The following is a 15,302-nucleotide window of genomic DNA, read 5'->3' on the forward strand; positions in this document are numbered from 1 at the left end:
CAGGAGTGGGTGACTGGGACCCAGTGGCCTTGGCTGGGAACAGGCCACTCTGGTCACTGCTTTGGCCTGGTAAACAGCTGGGCAAGCCTGCCAGAGTGTTAAACTTGACATGGGTCCCTCAAGAGCAGCAGGAAAGGATGTGAAGGATAGGTGAGGGCAACGTCCCTATCCCCTGTGGTATTGACCCTGTGTTGGGGACATGTAGGACAGGCACAGAGCTGCCACACAAGAGAAGACAGAAGAGGGCAAGTTCAAGAGCATAAGGAGGGGTGGAGCTACAGTGCCCTGGCTGAGTGGGGCTGTGACCAGGTGTCCGGATTGCTGAGGGAAGCTGGAGGTCCCTGGGGCCCATCTCCGCAGCCTTGATTCCAGTGTATTCCCCTGAGGCAGGATGCCCTGGGTCCTGCCCAGAGGTTTGCCATGGACATCAACAGTGTTCCTCTCATGCATGAAGGGTCCACATAGGGACAACGTCTATGTGGTGGCTCTGGCTACGACACTTGGATTTTTTTTTTTTTTGGTTTTTCGAGACAGGGTTTCTCTGTGTAGCCTTGGCTGTCCTGGAACTCACTTTGTAGACCAGGCTGGCCTCGAACTCAGAAATCCGCCTGCCTCTGCCTCCCGAGTGCTGGGATTAAAGGCGTGCGCCACCACGCCCGGCGACACTTGGATTTTTGTGTCAGCCGCAGGGAGCTGGAGGAGCAGTCTGTCCATCCTCCAATACTTTTTTCCAAAGGAGCCCACAGGGATGGAGGCGTGCGTGTAAGATCTTCCACCACTGCTGTTGCTTTAAAATTGGAGTCTGGCCAGGCAGTGGTGGTACACGCCTTTAATTCCAGCTCTTGGGAGGCAGAGGCAGGCAGATTTCTGAGTTTGAGGCCAGCCTGGTCTACAGGGTGAGTTCCAGGAGAGCCAGGATGACACAATGAAACCTTTTCTCAAATTATATATATATAATAATACACACATACACACACTCACACATACACACATATGTATATATATATACATATATAGTGCAAAAATTGAAAACAATACAAAAATATGAAGCACAATTCCTTTCCTCTTCTCACCCCTCTCTCTCTCTCTCTCTCCACCCCCCTTCCCTCCTTCCCTCTCTGGTGCCCACAGCTCATTCACCCTTCATCCTAGTCATCTGCACTTTGTGGATATAAGGCCTGGCATCTGTGACATCAGACTCACATCTTGGAACTCGCTCTGTAGACCAGGCTGGCCTCGAACTCACAGAGCTCTCCTGCCGCTGCCTCCCAGGTGCCAGGATTAAAGGCGAGCGCCACCCTACCTTGCAGCCTTTATTATTATTATTTTTGCATTCAGTTATATAATCAATAAATTGATTTTCCGAAAGGAATAAACATCTAAAGTACATCTTATTTCTTTGTGCACATGCATGCAGACACATGTTGAGGGCAGAGGACAACTTGTGGGTATCACTTTTCTCTGCCAGCGTGTGTCCCAGAGCCGCCAGGTAATCATCTTCCCAGGTGGGTCATCTTGCAGGCACAGATAACCTCCTTTTATTTCCTTAAGCTGCCTTCTTGTTTCCTGCTTCCCTGACAGCCCTGACACTGTGTCTGTTCTGCTCATGGAGGAACCCGCATCCCAGAGTCATGGTCTGTGTCGGGAGTGTCCCCTAGCAGGCAAGTGACCGGGTCCCAGGCGTTTTTGAACCCATCCCACAAAAACAATATGGAGATGGAACTGGGAAGAAAGTGCAGCTAAGTGTGGGGGCCAGCAGGAGGTGTTCAGGTACATGCAGTCACCCTGCTCTTCACGTTCTGGGACACACACAAGGAGTGCAGTGGATGCCTGGGCAACCCAGTCAGTCACCCAAACTCTCAATCAGTACAGTGGGGGAAACAAGCTGCCATGGGAGTTTGTGCCATGGCTGTCATTACTGCCTAAGGAAATATGTCGAAGGTGGGGGGAGGGGGGAAGCAACCATGGCTGACAGGGTCACGAGCGTGCACTCCGTTTCCGGATAGGCTCCATGGTCCATGCTCATCTCTGTTCCTTGCAGTTCCGGTTGTGCTGATACATGGTGTGGTACCCTCACTTCCAAGATGGCCCCTTCCTGCTGCCTGGAAGGTGCTAGCAGGAGGTTCTCTCTGTAGGGCAGCTGGGTGCTAAGTAGGTTAAGGGCAAGGGTCCCGGGGCTCAGGAATTGGACGCTACTAATTTCTAAAGACCCAGGCCTGATGAGTAGTCTCGGATATTGTAGAATTCTTCTGGTCTGGTAGCTCAGAGGTCTGGGAAGGTCAAGGCCCCACTCAGTGAGCTAACTTTTAGAGCCACCCTGCCTGTCATCTGCCTACCCTGCTGTTGCTGCTGTCCCCACCCAGAGAAGGCCAACAGCCACCCACTGTGACTCAGAATGCTGTACTCTCCTGTGACCCTGAACTGCCATCTTGGTTCTTGGGGGACAGTCTCCAGGAACAATATCCTGTGTGAAGTAGGGTGTGAAGTAGGGGAGGGGGCTACCAAAGGCCTTGGTGTACCAGTTGCAAAGTTGAGGGACTGTCACCACAACAGAAGTGGAGACCAGCAGTCATTCACTACAGGGAACTCATGGTCTTTACCATGCCTCTCCCTCCTCCGCCTTAGTGTCAGGAGCTTTCCCATCTGTCCGCTTCTCTGCACTAGCTTCCACTCCAGGCCTTCATCACCATCCTAGCAGGCCTTCTCAGAGTCTTTACAGTCTACAGTCGCCTTCCCCCGGGGTAAGCGGCCCCCCACCGGTTCACGAACGCCCCAGGCAGAGTAGCACTTCAAAAGACAAATCCACTCACATTCAGCCTTCGCCAAACCCTGAGAAGGCTTCCCATGGCTTCTTGGTCTAGACATCCAACCTTGCTCTTAGTGTACCACGGGCGTGTGATCTAGGGGCACCGCCAAAGCATAGAGGACAAGTTTCCCCCAAAGAAAAGGGATCCTAGTAAAACCCGCCTGGTTTGTAGCCAATCAGCACGCGGGGGCGGGGTTGGGCTGCTCACTTCCCGCTCTGGAGCTCTGCCAAGTCTTCTTAAGCCCTCTCCCTGTGTCATGGAGCTCTGACAAGCCAGGGCTGCTCCTTGTGGGGAGAGGGCGGAGATCGGAGAGCAGCAGCAACTCCCGAAAGGAAAACTGAGGAACACGCCTGCTGTTCAAGCGGGTCATCCCAGTTACTGGGGAAATCGGAGACAGGAAGCTCAAGGTCAGCCTGGGCTTCGGGACAAAAACGTTGTCTCCGAAAAGAGAGACTGCCAGACTACCTGGGTGTGATGGTTTGTATATGCTTGGCCCACGGAATGGCACTATTAGGAGGTGTGGCCCTGTTGGAGTAGATTTTGCCAAAGTGGGTGTGGGCTTTAAGACCCTCATCCTGGCAGCCTGGAAGTCAGTCTTACACTAGCAGCTTTCGGATAAAGATGTAGAACTCTCAGTTCTGCCTCAGGGGGTTTGACCCATGGGACCCGGGTGGTGGAAGGTGAGAACTGACTCTCTGTCATGTCCACGGGGTGCCACGGTACTCCAACAACCCCCGCAGCATGCATACAGAGTAAATGAACATAGCTTTAACAATCCAGGGCATCAAAACAAAGAGGGTTGGGAAATGGCAGGCTTGGCAAAGTGCATGTCCTGTAGGTACGCGGAACCCAAGTTGAGTCCCAGAAGGCACAAATCAATGATGCCCCCCCGTGGTGGGGTGGGCTTGTGATCCCAGAGCTGGGGAAGCGGAGACAAGTGGATCACTGGTGCTCACTGGACAGTCAGCCTCACCTACCCTGCAAGCTGCAGGTCCCCTTGAGAGACCGTGGTTTAGAATTCAAGGTGGGCAGCTGCTGAGGGACATGCATGTCGCACGCATGCGCACACATCAGCATCCCGGTTCTGAACTCCGGCTCTGATTAGTGTAATCTCTGGTTGAGATCTAACTGTATTAGCACTCGGACTCTCATTCAGCTCGTCATTGCTGCCTACTGGTGCCACCCCGCCCTTTCCCCACCACCCACTCATTTGCTTGATGGTTGCACTAAATACATTTGAAGTCTTGGGATGGAGGAGACCACAACGCCAGGGGTGAAAGGGAGGTTAAGGGGGATGTTAGGGTGACATGCTGGGGATGACGTCACCATTACTCTGTTTTCCCGTGCGGTCAGGCATTCATGTTCAGAATTCTCACAACTACAGTTTTAAAATCTGGGCCCAATTGAGGGGCGGTGGGAGGAGATAGTACAACTCTCTAAGAGTTTCTGCCCAAGTTCCTCTTAGTTCCTCTGGGCTTAGCTTTCTTTCTTTCTTTCTTTCTTTCTTTCTTTTTATTTTAAAGATTTATTTATTTATTTCATGTATGTGGGTACACTGTCACTGTCTTCACACACACCAGAAGAGGGCATTGGGTTCCCATTACAGATGGTTGTGAGCCACCATGTGATTCCTGGGGTTTGAACTCAGGACCTCTGGAAGAGCAGTCAGTGCCTTTTTTTTCCTCCTGAGACAGGGCTTCTCTGTGTAGCCCTGGCTATCCTGGAACTCACTCTGTGGATCGGGCTGGCTCGAACTCAGAAATCCGCCTGCCTCTGCCTTCCAAGTGCTGGGATTAAAGGCGTGCGCCACCACTGCCCAGCAGGTCTCATTTTAACAGCACAGTTCTAGGTTGAAATCTTCAAGACAATCCTGAGGTAAAATGGCACAGGATCAAATCCCAGTGGTTTAGAAGGGCTGTCCCAAGGTTGCCCAGCTGGTAGCTGCACTGAGTCATGGCTTTATTATCGGCACAGGGGAACGGGCAGGAAACAGGTTTTTGTTTTGTTTGGTTTTCTAAGTGAAAATAACTCCTGTATCCCGGTTTGTAGGATTGCTTACTGCGAACATGCAGAAGGGGCCAGCCTGGAAAGGAACGCTGACGACAGACCAGGTGCAGAGAGCCATTAGTGGCATTTCTGGCAACAAATGCACATCGATGCTGCATAGCTCCTATTGCATGATACGTAAGCATGTCACATATAATCTCTATCACAGTGACAGTGTCCCCGCGACCAGCTTGCCCATAAGGAAGTCAGGCAACTTTCCAGACCATGCCACTGAACGAGCCCGGAACGTCTGAGACGATGCCAGGTAGAGTAGGTAGGACGGGTTTGGGAGCGTACAGCCCATTTGAGCCGCTGACACTACAAGTCCCAGCAGCCCTCAGGGCAGGGAAGGCATGGGGCTGCCAGAATCCGGATGGACTACAAATCCCAGCAGGCAAATCACGGCCGCAGAGACTACCAGTCCCAGGACGCATCGTGCCACACACAGCGTACACTGGGATTTGTAGTCATTTGTAGTCAGGGCAGCGTTAGTGTCTGTTCACACCCATCAAAGAGGACGTACATTCCTCAGATTGAACACTGGAGGATTTACTGCTTTAGCAAGTAACACGGACGTGAGATGGGGAAGTAAGGGCCCAGCGAGTCAACTCTCGGAGCAGGGGAGGACAACTGCGCATGCTCGTCAGAGTCCGTCGGCGAAAGCGCGCGCCAGAGGCGCCCAGAGCAGGCCCCGCCCCCTTCCTGACCGGCCCCGCCCTCGAGCCCGGAGCCCAGGGAGCCTGCGCTGAGGGCGGGGCGCAGGCCGTGGGGAGGCGCTCTCGGCGCCTGCGCAGAGCGGCTGCTTCTCTCGCGAGGACGGACGCCATTATCGCAGCTCCCCGACAAACACCACGAGAATTCCGCAGCCCACACGGTAATTGCAGCTCCCGCAGCCGGTCGCGCCTCCACTCCCCCTTCCCGCGGGGCGAGAGCGAGAGCGAGAGCGAGATCTCCGGCCGCCCCCGCCCCGCCCCGCCGCCAACCGTCGCCAACGGCCGCGGGGCCGCACGCCGGGCTGGGCGGGGGCCGGCGGGCCGCGGGATGTCCGCGCGTCGCCTCCGTGCCTCCTCCACCCGCCGGGGCTGCGGGACCCAGGAAGCGAGCGGGCGAGCGGCCGAGGCCCGGCGGCCGTGCTCGCGTGCGTTCGGCTCCGGGGCCTCGGCGCCGCCCGGGCCCGCGCCCGGCGCCCCTGTCACGGGCTCGGCGCGCGGGCGCTGTGGCCCTGGCTCGTCCGCCCAAGTCTCTCAGGACTGAGCTTCGCGCTCTGCGCCCGGGCCCTGCGCGCCACCCCGCCGCCTAGGCGGCCCCATCTCCCGGCCGTTGTTGGCGCTCTGCCCCGGTAACCGGGTGGCTTCGCCCTGGTTGGCGCGTCCGCCCGCCTCTGCTCTGCTCTCTGTTGACATCGGGGCCGAGACTGGTGCTCGCTTCCCCACCTAGCGTCACGTCCCCGTCCCGCACAGCCTGGCTCTTTTTTTTTTTTTTTTCCTTGTGGTGGCCTTTGTTTCTCTGCTCCTGGTGACAGTGTAACTTCTCGGAGATAGTGTGGAACCTCCGGCTTCCCTCCACCTCCTCTCTGCCTTTCTTCTAATCTGGGTTGGGGACGCTTTAGGCGGGTGCAGGTAGGTCCCGAGGTCTTTCGCTGCGCGCCTGGTCAGCTCAGGACGCAGTGTTCCAGTCAGCTTTCTTCATGAGTCCCCAGGGAGCCTCTGCCAAGGACTTCCTTTCTGGTAACTGTTTCCTCCCTGGACCGGCCTAAGGTCTTCTTGGCATTGGAACAGCTCTGCGCTTCGCAGGTATGCTCGGTAGGCGTGTCCTCGAGCGCTGGGAGATTGTCCCAAGAGCCTTTCTTAAAGTCATTACAGAGTTGGCCCCCTCCCCGTCACGCCCCCGCTGCCCCATTTGGGCACACTACTTGAGTTTCTTCATCTTTCTATTCCTTTTTGATTTTCATTCCAGGAAAGAACTTCAGTTTATCTTTCAGCCCTATCTTTTTTTTTTTTTTTTGGCCCTGTGCAGTGCAGTGGCGCAGGACTTTTAATTCCAAGCACTTAGGACACAGAGGCAGGTGGATCTTTGCCAGTTTGAGGCAACCTTGTTTACATAGTGAGACCCTATCTCGGGGGTGGGAACCCACCATCAAAATTGTAGTTTCTGAGCAGGGCATACAGGTACACACACCTTTAGCCCCAGCACTTGGGAGGCAGAGGCAGGCAGATCTCTGACACCATCCTGGTCTACAGAGTGAGTTCTAGGACAGCCAGAGCTACACAGAAACCCTGTCTTGAAAAACAAATTTCTGAATGTATTTGTTCTTTTCTTTTTGTTCAGTAGTTTGTTTCATGAATACATTTTCTCTTTCAGACTGAGAAAACTATTAGGGGTTCTTTTCAGTTCTCTTATCTGATTTCTTGTTTATCACTTTTGGGGGGTGGGGGGTAAATGTTAGCTTCTTGCTTTGGATGGCAGGTCCTCCAATAGTGATAATTATTGCTTAAACCTTAGACTTTAAGTTAAGAGGAAACTGGCAGGGGGCCCTGGGTCTGTGGAGAGGGGTTTAAAAATGGTTTTCCCCACTATTGTCTGGGAGAGCTTGTTACCTTAAGACTTGGAGGACCACATAGCAGACACCTTATGTCTGAGCTGTTTATGCATCTTCCAGGGTTTCCCTTTGCTTGGAAGCTGTTTTGCTTGTCTGAGGTGGCTGTGGAGACTGCTGAGGGCCTGGTGGGGCCTGGAGCCCCACTCCTGTGTCCTGCAAGCTATCTAGATCCTCTGTCAGAAGTTTAAGTCTTTGGCTGTGCTCTATTTTCTTGTGAGCTGATTGTACTCTAGTATTTTAGTGGGGTAAGTGGAGATTGTTTACAAGGCCACTTATCTTGAACAGGAATTTCAAAGCCTGTTGTCTTCATTCAGATAATTTGTCTCCTTCCATTTTTTGGTCTTTGTGATGAATGTGTGCCAGAACATGGTCTCTGGTTGCCTCCAGTTGATTGGGTGGTTCTTTGGTAGGGTACCAGGATGCAGAGGACTGGTCCCACACTGAGATTAGGCACTTTATTTGACTTGTTTGGTGAGCGCTGAGTTTAGCCTCTTCACTTTGTTGCTGGGCTAGTGCAAGTAGCTAGTATATCATGCATGGTTCACTGATCCTGAGGTGTGCAGTGCAGTGTTTGCTGTGCCCATAGCACAGGGATAGCAAGGCGCTGCCTTGGGCTGGCACCCTTGCCTAGAGCCTTGCAGCAGAGTCCACAGCAACTCACACTGATGAGCATTCCTAGGTTCACCTGCAGAGTTAGTCTGTGGTTAAGAATTTCAGAGAAACTGAGTGAGCTTCCTCTTCCCCTTCATTTTCTCTCTTGGCATTGATATCTAAGGGGAAGGTTACCTAGATTATAAAGACCATACACAAGTTTCAGTGTCCCACTGACATCTTTTGTTTGTTTTGTTTCAGGATATAATTCAAGATTCCATACTCTAGTTGTCCTATCTCCTCCAGTCTGCTATTTTCGTTATCCCAAAGTATCCAGTGTTTATAAGTTTTGGCAGGAAAAACGTGCAGTCTCTGGAAAAAGCCCAGCAGATACTGTAGTGTTTGTTGGGTTGAGGCTATGTGGTCAATAGAGACACTGATCTCAACTACCCCAGGAGATAGGCTAAGAACATCAGCTTTCTGCTAGACATGCAGTGTATTCACGAGAACACGTCAGATGCAGGTGGGGAGGGGTGATGACTAGAATTCTGACCAGTGCTGCTCAAGGTGAGGGGCTCAGGGGAAACGGAGGGTCCAAGCACAGGTTCTAGATGAATTCACAGCAGTGGTTTTACTAATGCCACCCCATATAGCTTAGCCTGCTTTCTCGGAATCAGATGTGCTATGGAAACTTAAGGTGTATGGTTGAATGAAGTCCACGATGCAAGGCTGACTATAAAGCCCCATATTACTTAAAGGGCCATTTCAGTTATTTAAATCCAGAAAAAGTTTCCCTGGGAGGGGGGAGACTAGACAGTTGGATGCAATGAGGGCCCCACCCGACAAGAATGTGACACTGAAGTTAGGGCTGTGGTGACCATTGTTAAGGTTTCTTCTGTTCCTAACCCCCTCCCAGGGAACCAGTGAGTGGAAGTGAAGTGCTGCTAACCAGCCTCCTGCACTGTTAGCTGGAAGGAGGAGAGGCAGGAACCTGGAGAGCAGGTGTGGGTGGAATCATAGCAGTTGCTTCCTTAGGCTGCACCAGGGTTGCAGGCAGAAGCTTGCAGTGAGAACTACCTGCCTTGAAATGGTGGGAGGTGCTGCTCTCCTGTCCTTAGTTTTCAAGGGCAGATGTAGAAGCTCACACTGACACTGGCCTGCTTGGATGAGTTAGTCTTACTTAGAGTTGTCTTGGAACTGACACTGGAACGTGGTGGAGGAGCTGGTACCTCCAGAGCATAGAGCCACCACCAAGGGGAATGAAACATTCCTTCCAAGATACTGGATTTGATTCCTGTCTTGAATTAACTTCTTTGTAGTTTTCATGTCTACACAAGAACTGTCCAGTAAGATTATATATGGGCCCATGGTCGAGCAGACAGATTTACTTCCCCAAAAGGAGTCTCCTAATGATGGGCAATTGTGAGATGCTCTAGAGGGAGCAACTACATGGTTGATTGCATTCAGAGGGGGGCTTTGGAAGAATGAAGTCTGGCAAGAGAGGCTGGGGAGGGGGAAAAGATGGAAACAGGTTTCAGCATGTCACTGAAAAACTTGAAAGGTGACATGGAGCGTGCGTGCGTGTGATGGTGACAACCACTGTCTCCTCTCTGGTGCTCTGATGAACATTAACAATTGTTAAGGATTTGTGGGGGGTGGCGATCCTGGTACTCCTGAGGCAGAGGCAGGTGTGTCTGAGTTGGAGGCCAGCCTGCTATACATAGTGAGTTCCAGGACGGCCAGAGCTATGTAGTAAGACCCTGTTTCAAGAAAACCAACCAAAAAACCAAACCAAAGCCAAAACAAGAGAAAAAAACACGTTGTGGCCAAACAGTGCACAGAAAGTGAGCTTGGAGGAGGAGCTGGGAAGGTGAGCAGAAAGACCAAGGGCAGGTGAAGTTGGTCAGGGGCTGTGCTGATAGACCTGCCAGTCAGACACCATGTGTGAGAGTAGCTGTGGCCTGTTTTCCTTTGCATGAGATCAGATGGAAAGTTAGTCTTGTGGAAGCTGGAAATGTGTTTGGACAGACCTGGAAGTAAAACCTTGGTGTGTGTACACCCTGCTGCTATAAACTGAGTTTACTTTGAGGCCAAAACCTGAAGCATCTCCACCTTGCCAACAGACCCGGGGAAGGAATTGGGATGCCTTGCAGTTTCCATGGGCTTGGGCAACCTGTGTGGGAACAGCCTCCTCAAGATGAGCGGATGCGCTGGCTGGAGCAGGGAAGGCGCGGAGTGGAGATGATCGCTACAGTCCACCTTTTGTGCTTTGGATGCATCTCCGAAGATATCAACTCAGCCTTCGTGGGCTCAAGACTGATTTCAAGGCTGTGTGGCCTGTTGACCAGCTGAACATCGTTGCAGCTGTTGGTCAGCTAGCAGCTCTGGTCACGGTTCATGTTTTAGCCAATGACAAGGCAGTGCTTGACTTCAGAACGTCTTGGTTCTGTAAACATAGTAGTCACTTCACAAGGAGTGAAGTGACTGTGATTGCCCTTCCAGGTTTAACATTTCATGGATTTTAAAGATTGTAGGATTTAGGTTATTTACACTTTTGCAAAGTAAAGGGTTTAATACTTACATATATTAACAATATTTCAGAATTCCATAATTCAAATTTAAAACTCAGATCTGCCATGTAAAAGAGGAAGCAGGAAGAGGGTAGTGTTCAAGGATGGAAGCTCCTGCTGCTAGGCCTATAGGTTGATGTCAGTAACCAATTCAGCTCCACCTGCTGCTGCGTTCTCCCAAGATCACAGGAGAGCCATTACTTGGCTCCTTCACCTTGTGGAGATACATCATTCTCATCTTCAGAAATCCCTTCACTAAGAAGTAGAAGACAAGCTGGAGGAGCCCTGCCTTTTCAGAGGTTTACTCTTTCAGAGTGTGCCAGTACCCTTCCTTCTTAGGCTTCTAGTGGTTTCAAGTGTCATTAAATGCTGGTGGAAGCCCTGACTCAGAGCTTGGGATCTTTGTGTTATGGGCAGATAAGAAACTGTGTCTGGCTCTGTGGTCTGTCTTCATTGGTCATCTTTCCTTGCACAGCAGAAGTTGGATGTATCAGGAAGCTGTATCTACACTGCAGAGGCAGACAGTGGCTGCCTTTGGTCCGGGGCTGTGGTTTGTGGGCTCTGTTCTCTCCTACTAAATAATGATACAAGTTGGACACAGGCTAGGGTGGGGGTGGACTGGCAGGTGGGGGCATTTGACAGGTACCCTCCAGTATGCTGCTGAGCCTCACACTCGGGCCCCTGGCTATCTGCTTCTGGTTACAGAGGCTCTCCCAAGCACTTCTGGGGCCAGGTTCGCACTGCTGGCTTGGGCAGCAGGTATCAGGAGGAAGCTGCTGTCTCAGGTACCCTCGTGTACTTCAGGGATTACAGTCTATTTTGGGAAGATGAATATGGCAGTGCCTGCCTTCCAGAATGTTGCTCACAGTCTTAGACTTGGGGACTGCCCTTTTCCTATCACTTCAGACCTGAGGTCATCATTTTCCACCACAGCCTTTGGATTAAAAAAGCCCAAGGTCTTTTGAACAGGAATTGGGTTTCTTTGCTTTAAATAATCACAGGAAAGGGTTATGTAGTTTCCACCTGTGTTTTCAGGTGTCATTTCTCTCACGACAGGCTTACTTAGGCTATTATTATGTCTCAAGCCTTTTATACTTAAATAGGAACTGCTGAAGACATGGGCATTCTCTTCTGCAAACAAGCTCAGTGCGGTTATCACACCAGGGGTTTAATATCTGCTGCTTAAACTAGGTCTTATTCATATTGACTGATTATCCCAATAGTGTTCTTAGTTGTGCGGATGCGGATGCCCCTGGGTGTGGATGTGGATGTTCCTGGGGTTTTGCTACACCTTGTATAAATAAATCTTTCATTAGGGTCTATATTCTACAGAATATAAGCTCAGAAGCATCTATTGTTGACCAAACCACTTGGAATAGCTGTTTCCATTTGAGGACTGGTAAGGCAGAGGCCACAGCTGGCTCTGTCCACGCTGGCTGTTGGATGCAAGTGTGTGGTGATGGGCATGAACGGAGAACCTTTCCATGTCCTCTGATAACATCATTTGGAAAGTGGGAGAGCCTCAACTCTAGCACCTACATTCCTGTTGGGCTTTTTGGGGAGTCCCTGTAGCTCAGGGCTAGGATGTTCATCGGACAGTCTAAATGTTTTGGTTTGTGCAGCTTTTTCCTCCTGACGATTATGTGAGAACAACAAACCTGTTCCCCAAGGCAGAAAGATGGACAGATCTGGTGTTTTAAGCTTTGTTTTCTTAGAAGTCTTGCTGTATAGATCAAGTTGGCCTCCAACCTGCACCAACTCTGCTGCTTTAGGTTCCTAGTGCTGGGATTAAAGGGGTTGACCACATACATGACTATATTTTTCAAATTTTAACTCTTTATTGTGTGTGCACATATGTGTGTAGAGGTCAGAGAACAACTTTCAGTGATATGTTCTTCATGGGCTTGGATTATGGAACTCAGGAAGGTCAGGTTTTGTGTCAACCTGCTGAGCCATTGTGCTAACCCTAAGTATTTGCTTTTTGGTTTTTTTTGTTCGTTTGTTTGTTTGTTTTCGAGACAGGTTTTCTCTGTATAGCCCTGGCTGTCCTGGAACTCACTTTGTAGACCAGGCTGGTCTCGAACTCAGAAATCCACCTGCCTCTGCCTCCCAAGCACTGGGATTAAAGGCGTGTGCCACCACTGCCCAGCAGTAATTGCTTTTAATACAAGCAACAGGTTTTCTTCAAAAAGTTATTCTTGGCAATTGCTTTAAAGTGAAGCAAATAGTTTCTTGGTCTTTTGTTGCTAGCACAGCTGACATTTTTGACAACTGTTGTAGTCATCATCTTTTACTCAGTCACTGGAGTACCACATCCAGATACTTGGTAGCTTTTGAGATGGAGTTGGGACCTGTGAGAGCCTTGTAGGGTGTGTGTGCTCCAGGATACCCTGCTCTGTTGTAAAGCAGGGAGGGGTGTGTCCTGGTCCACCATCTGTGGCATTGCATGTATTTACAGTGTTGGGTATTTTATGCACAGGTCCTGGCATGGGGTATGTTCTGGTTCAGTGAACTGCTATTGTGCTAGGTCCTCCAAGCTAGGGTGTCTTGTTCTTACACATGTGCTGTGTGCACATGGCTCATAGGAGCTTTTCAGATCCGGTTCTTTGGGCTTAAAGGGTTAGTTGTGAAATTTTGTGATATTTTAATGTGTAAGTAAATTAAAAACTAAAATGACTGAAAACTTTAAAAAAAAAAAAAAAGACTGTTCTCATTATGTAGACCAGGCTAGTTTCAAAATTCCAGAGATCTGCCAGCCTCTGCCTACAGAGTGCTGGGACTAAAGGCTTGGCCCACCATGTCTGGCCAGGTCTATGAGTCTTTGCTTTGGTGCTGGTGGGGCAGCATTACAGAGCACACAGAAGAGCATGGCTGGTGTGGCTCAGGTCAGGATTGATGTCTGGAATGTTGACTTAGCAGTGGAGAGGAAGCTGCAGGCTGGGCCTTGTAGATAACAGTTGGAAGTGTATGGAGTGGCTCTGCTCTTAAGGAGGTATAAATATTAGCCATCAAGCAGTGTCTCCTTAGTCCATGTCACTGTTTAAAGTCCTAAAGGCCATGGTTCATGGTTAGAGTGTGTGCTGGTGCTCTGTTCATTTCTAATCCAGGTTGTTGGTGATCTCTGCAAATGTGACTAATAACCTTGTAATAGGCCCTCCTGTGGATGAGCCCAGTGTGCAGATGCCCCTGCCTGCTGCAGGTTAGGTGCTGGGACAACACCTAGTCTAGTGCAGCCCAACAGCTTTTGGTGTGCTGTGTGGTAGAAACAAATAGTGTTAGAGACAGGGTGCCTGCTCCAGTGAAACCTTTATGGGAGCCGAGATGTGTCTCTCCTCTCTCTCTCTCTCTCTCTCTCTCTCTCTCTCTCTCTCTTCCTCTGGTTTTTTGAGACAGGGTTTCTTTGTGTAGCCCTGCTGTCCTGGAACTCATTCTGTAGACCAGGCTTGCTTTGAACTCGGAAATCCGCCTGCCTTTGCCTTTCAAGTGCTGGGATTAAAGGTGTGCGCCACCACTGCTCAGCTTCATCTCATTTTTTTTTAAAGATTTATTTATTATATGTAAGTACACTGTTACTGTCTTCAGACACTCCAGAAGAGGGCGTCAGATCCCATTGCAGATGGTTGTGAGCCACCATGTGGTTGCTGGAATTTGAACTCAGGACCTTCGGAAGAGCAGTCGGTGCTCTTAACCGCTGAGCCATCTCTCTAGCCCTCATTTTTATATCATAAAGTATAGTAGTTCTTTAAAAATTTCCTCCTATTATTTTAAAATGTAAGATAAGCTTTTGGCTCATGAACTGCACGGAAAGAGGTGGAAGGTGGACCTGGTCTGTGGGCCCTGGGTTGTCATTGTGTTGCCCCTATGGGGTTTGTGAGTGAGGAACGGCTGAGGTCATAGGTCGGCCACCACAAAGGGCTGGAGCCACTGAGAGCCTTGGAAGACTAATGCTCTGAGTGGATGGAGCCTTTGAAGGGGGATATGGGCTCGGTGGGACAAACAGTGCCCAGGAGCAGCCAACAGGGGCCGTTTATTCATTTCTACATGGGGTGGGAGGCACACCAAATCTGCCATCAGGGTGTGCCATGGAGACAGGGCGTGTTTGGCACCAGGGTCCTTGGCAGTTGATGCACATAGGTGACAGGTGTGGACAGAGTTGGGATGCTGAGAGGACCCAACAGTAAGAGGGTACCCTGGCACTGTTGAAGGGAGCAGGCCCAGAATGACCAGGTCTGGTAGGCAGCTTTCCCCAGGAGCTGCAGAATGGTGGCTCCTTTTGAGCAGCTGGGAAGAGATGGAGATTCAGGAAAGCCTGGCTTGCAGTTTTGGATGGATACCTGCATACTGCAGCCTGGACAAGGTGAAATGCTGGATAAAGAAAGCACAGGAGAAGCTGGGCAGTGGTGGTGCACACCTTTAATCCCAGCACTTGGAGGCAGAGGCAGCCAGATTTCTGATTTCAAGGCCAACCTGGTCTACAGAGTGAGTTCCAGGACAGCAGGGCTACACAGAGAAACCCTGTCTCGAAAAAAACAAAACAAAAACAACAACAACAAAAAGGCACAGGAGAAGAGAGAGGCAGAGATGGAGGTTGACTTCATGCCTGTGCCTGCCAGCCCTCAATCAGAGGATGGCCCACATTCTTTGGGACATCTGGAACACCTTTCCAGGGGGCATGTGAGGCCAAAAGAA

The 15,302-nt window shown here is 50.7% G+C and overlaps 1 protein-coding gene across 10 annotated transcripts in view; it reads left to right on the forward strand.

The window, feature by feature from the left end:
• The first annotated feature begins 5,633 nt into the window (after positions 1-5,633).
• Positions 5,634-15,302, forward strand: part of Banp (BTG3 associated nuclear protein) — a 72,730-nt gene continuing 63,061 nt past the window's right edge. For 7 of the 10 annotated variants that reach the window (XM_029480524.1, XM_029480531.1, XM_021169687.2 and 4 more), the window contains exon 1: positions 5,634-5,727. The gene's annotated coding sequence lies outside the window, so the exon portion shown is untranslated. Of the gene's footprint in view, positions 5,728-6,049; positions 6,473-6,492; positions 6,647-15,302 lie in introns of those variants that run through there. The other 3 variants (XM_029480525.1, XM_029480526.1, XM_029480528.1) reach the window with 2 other exon arrangements.

The sequence above is a fragment of the Mus caroli genome, chromosome 8, assembly GCF_900094665.2.
Source record: "Mus caroli chromosome 8, CAROLI_EIJ_v1.1, whole genome shotgun sequence".
In the NCBI taxonomy this organism is placed as follows: domain Eukaryota; kingdom Metazoa; phylum Chordata; class Mammalia; order Rodentia; family Muridae; genus Mus; species Mus caroli.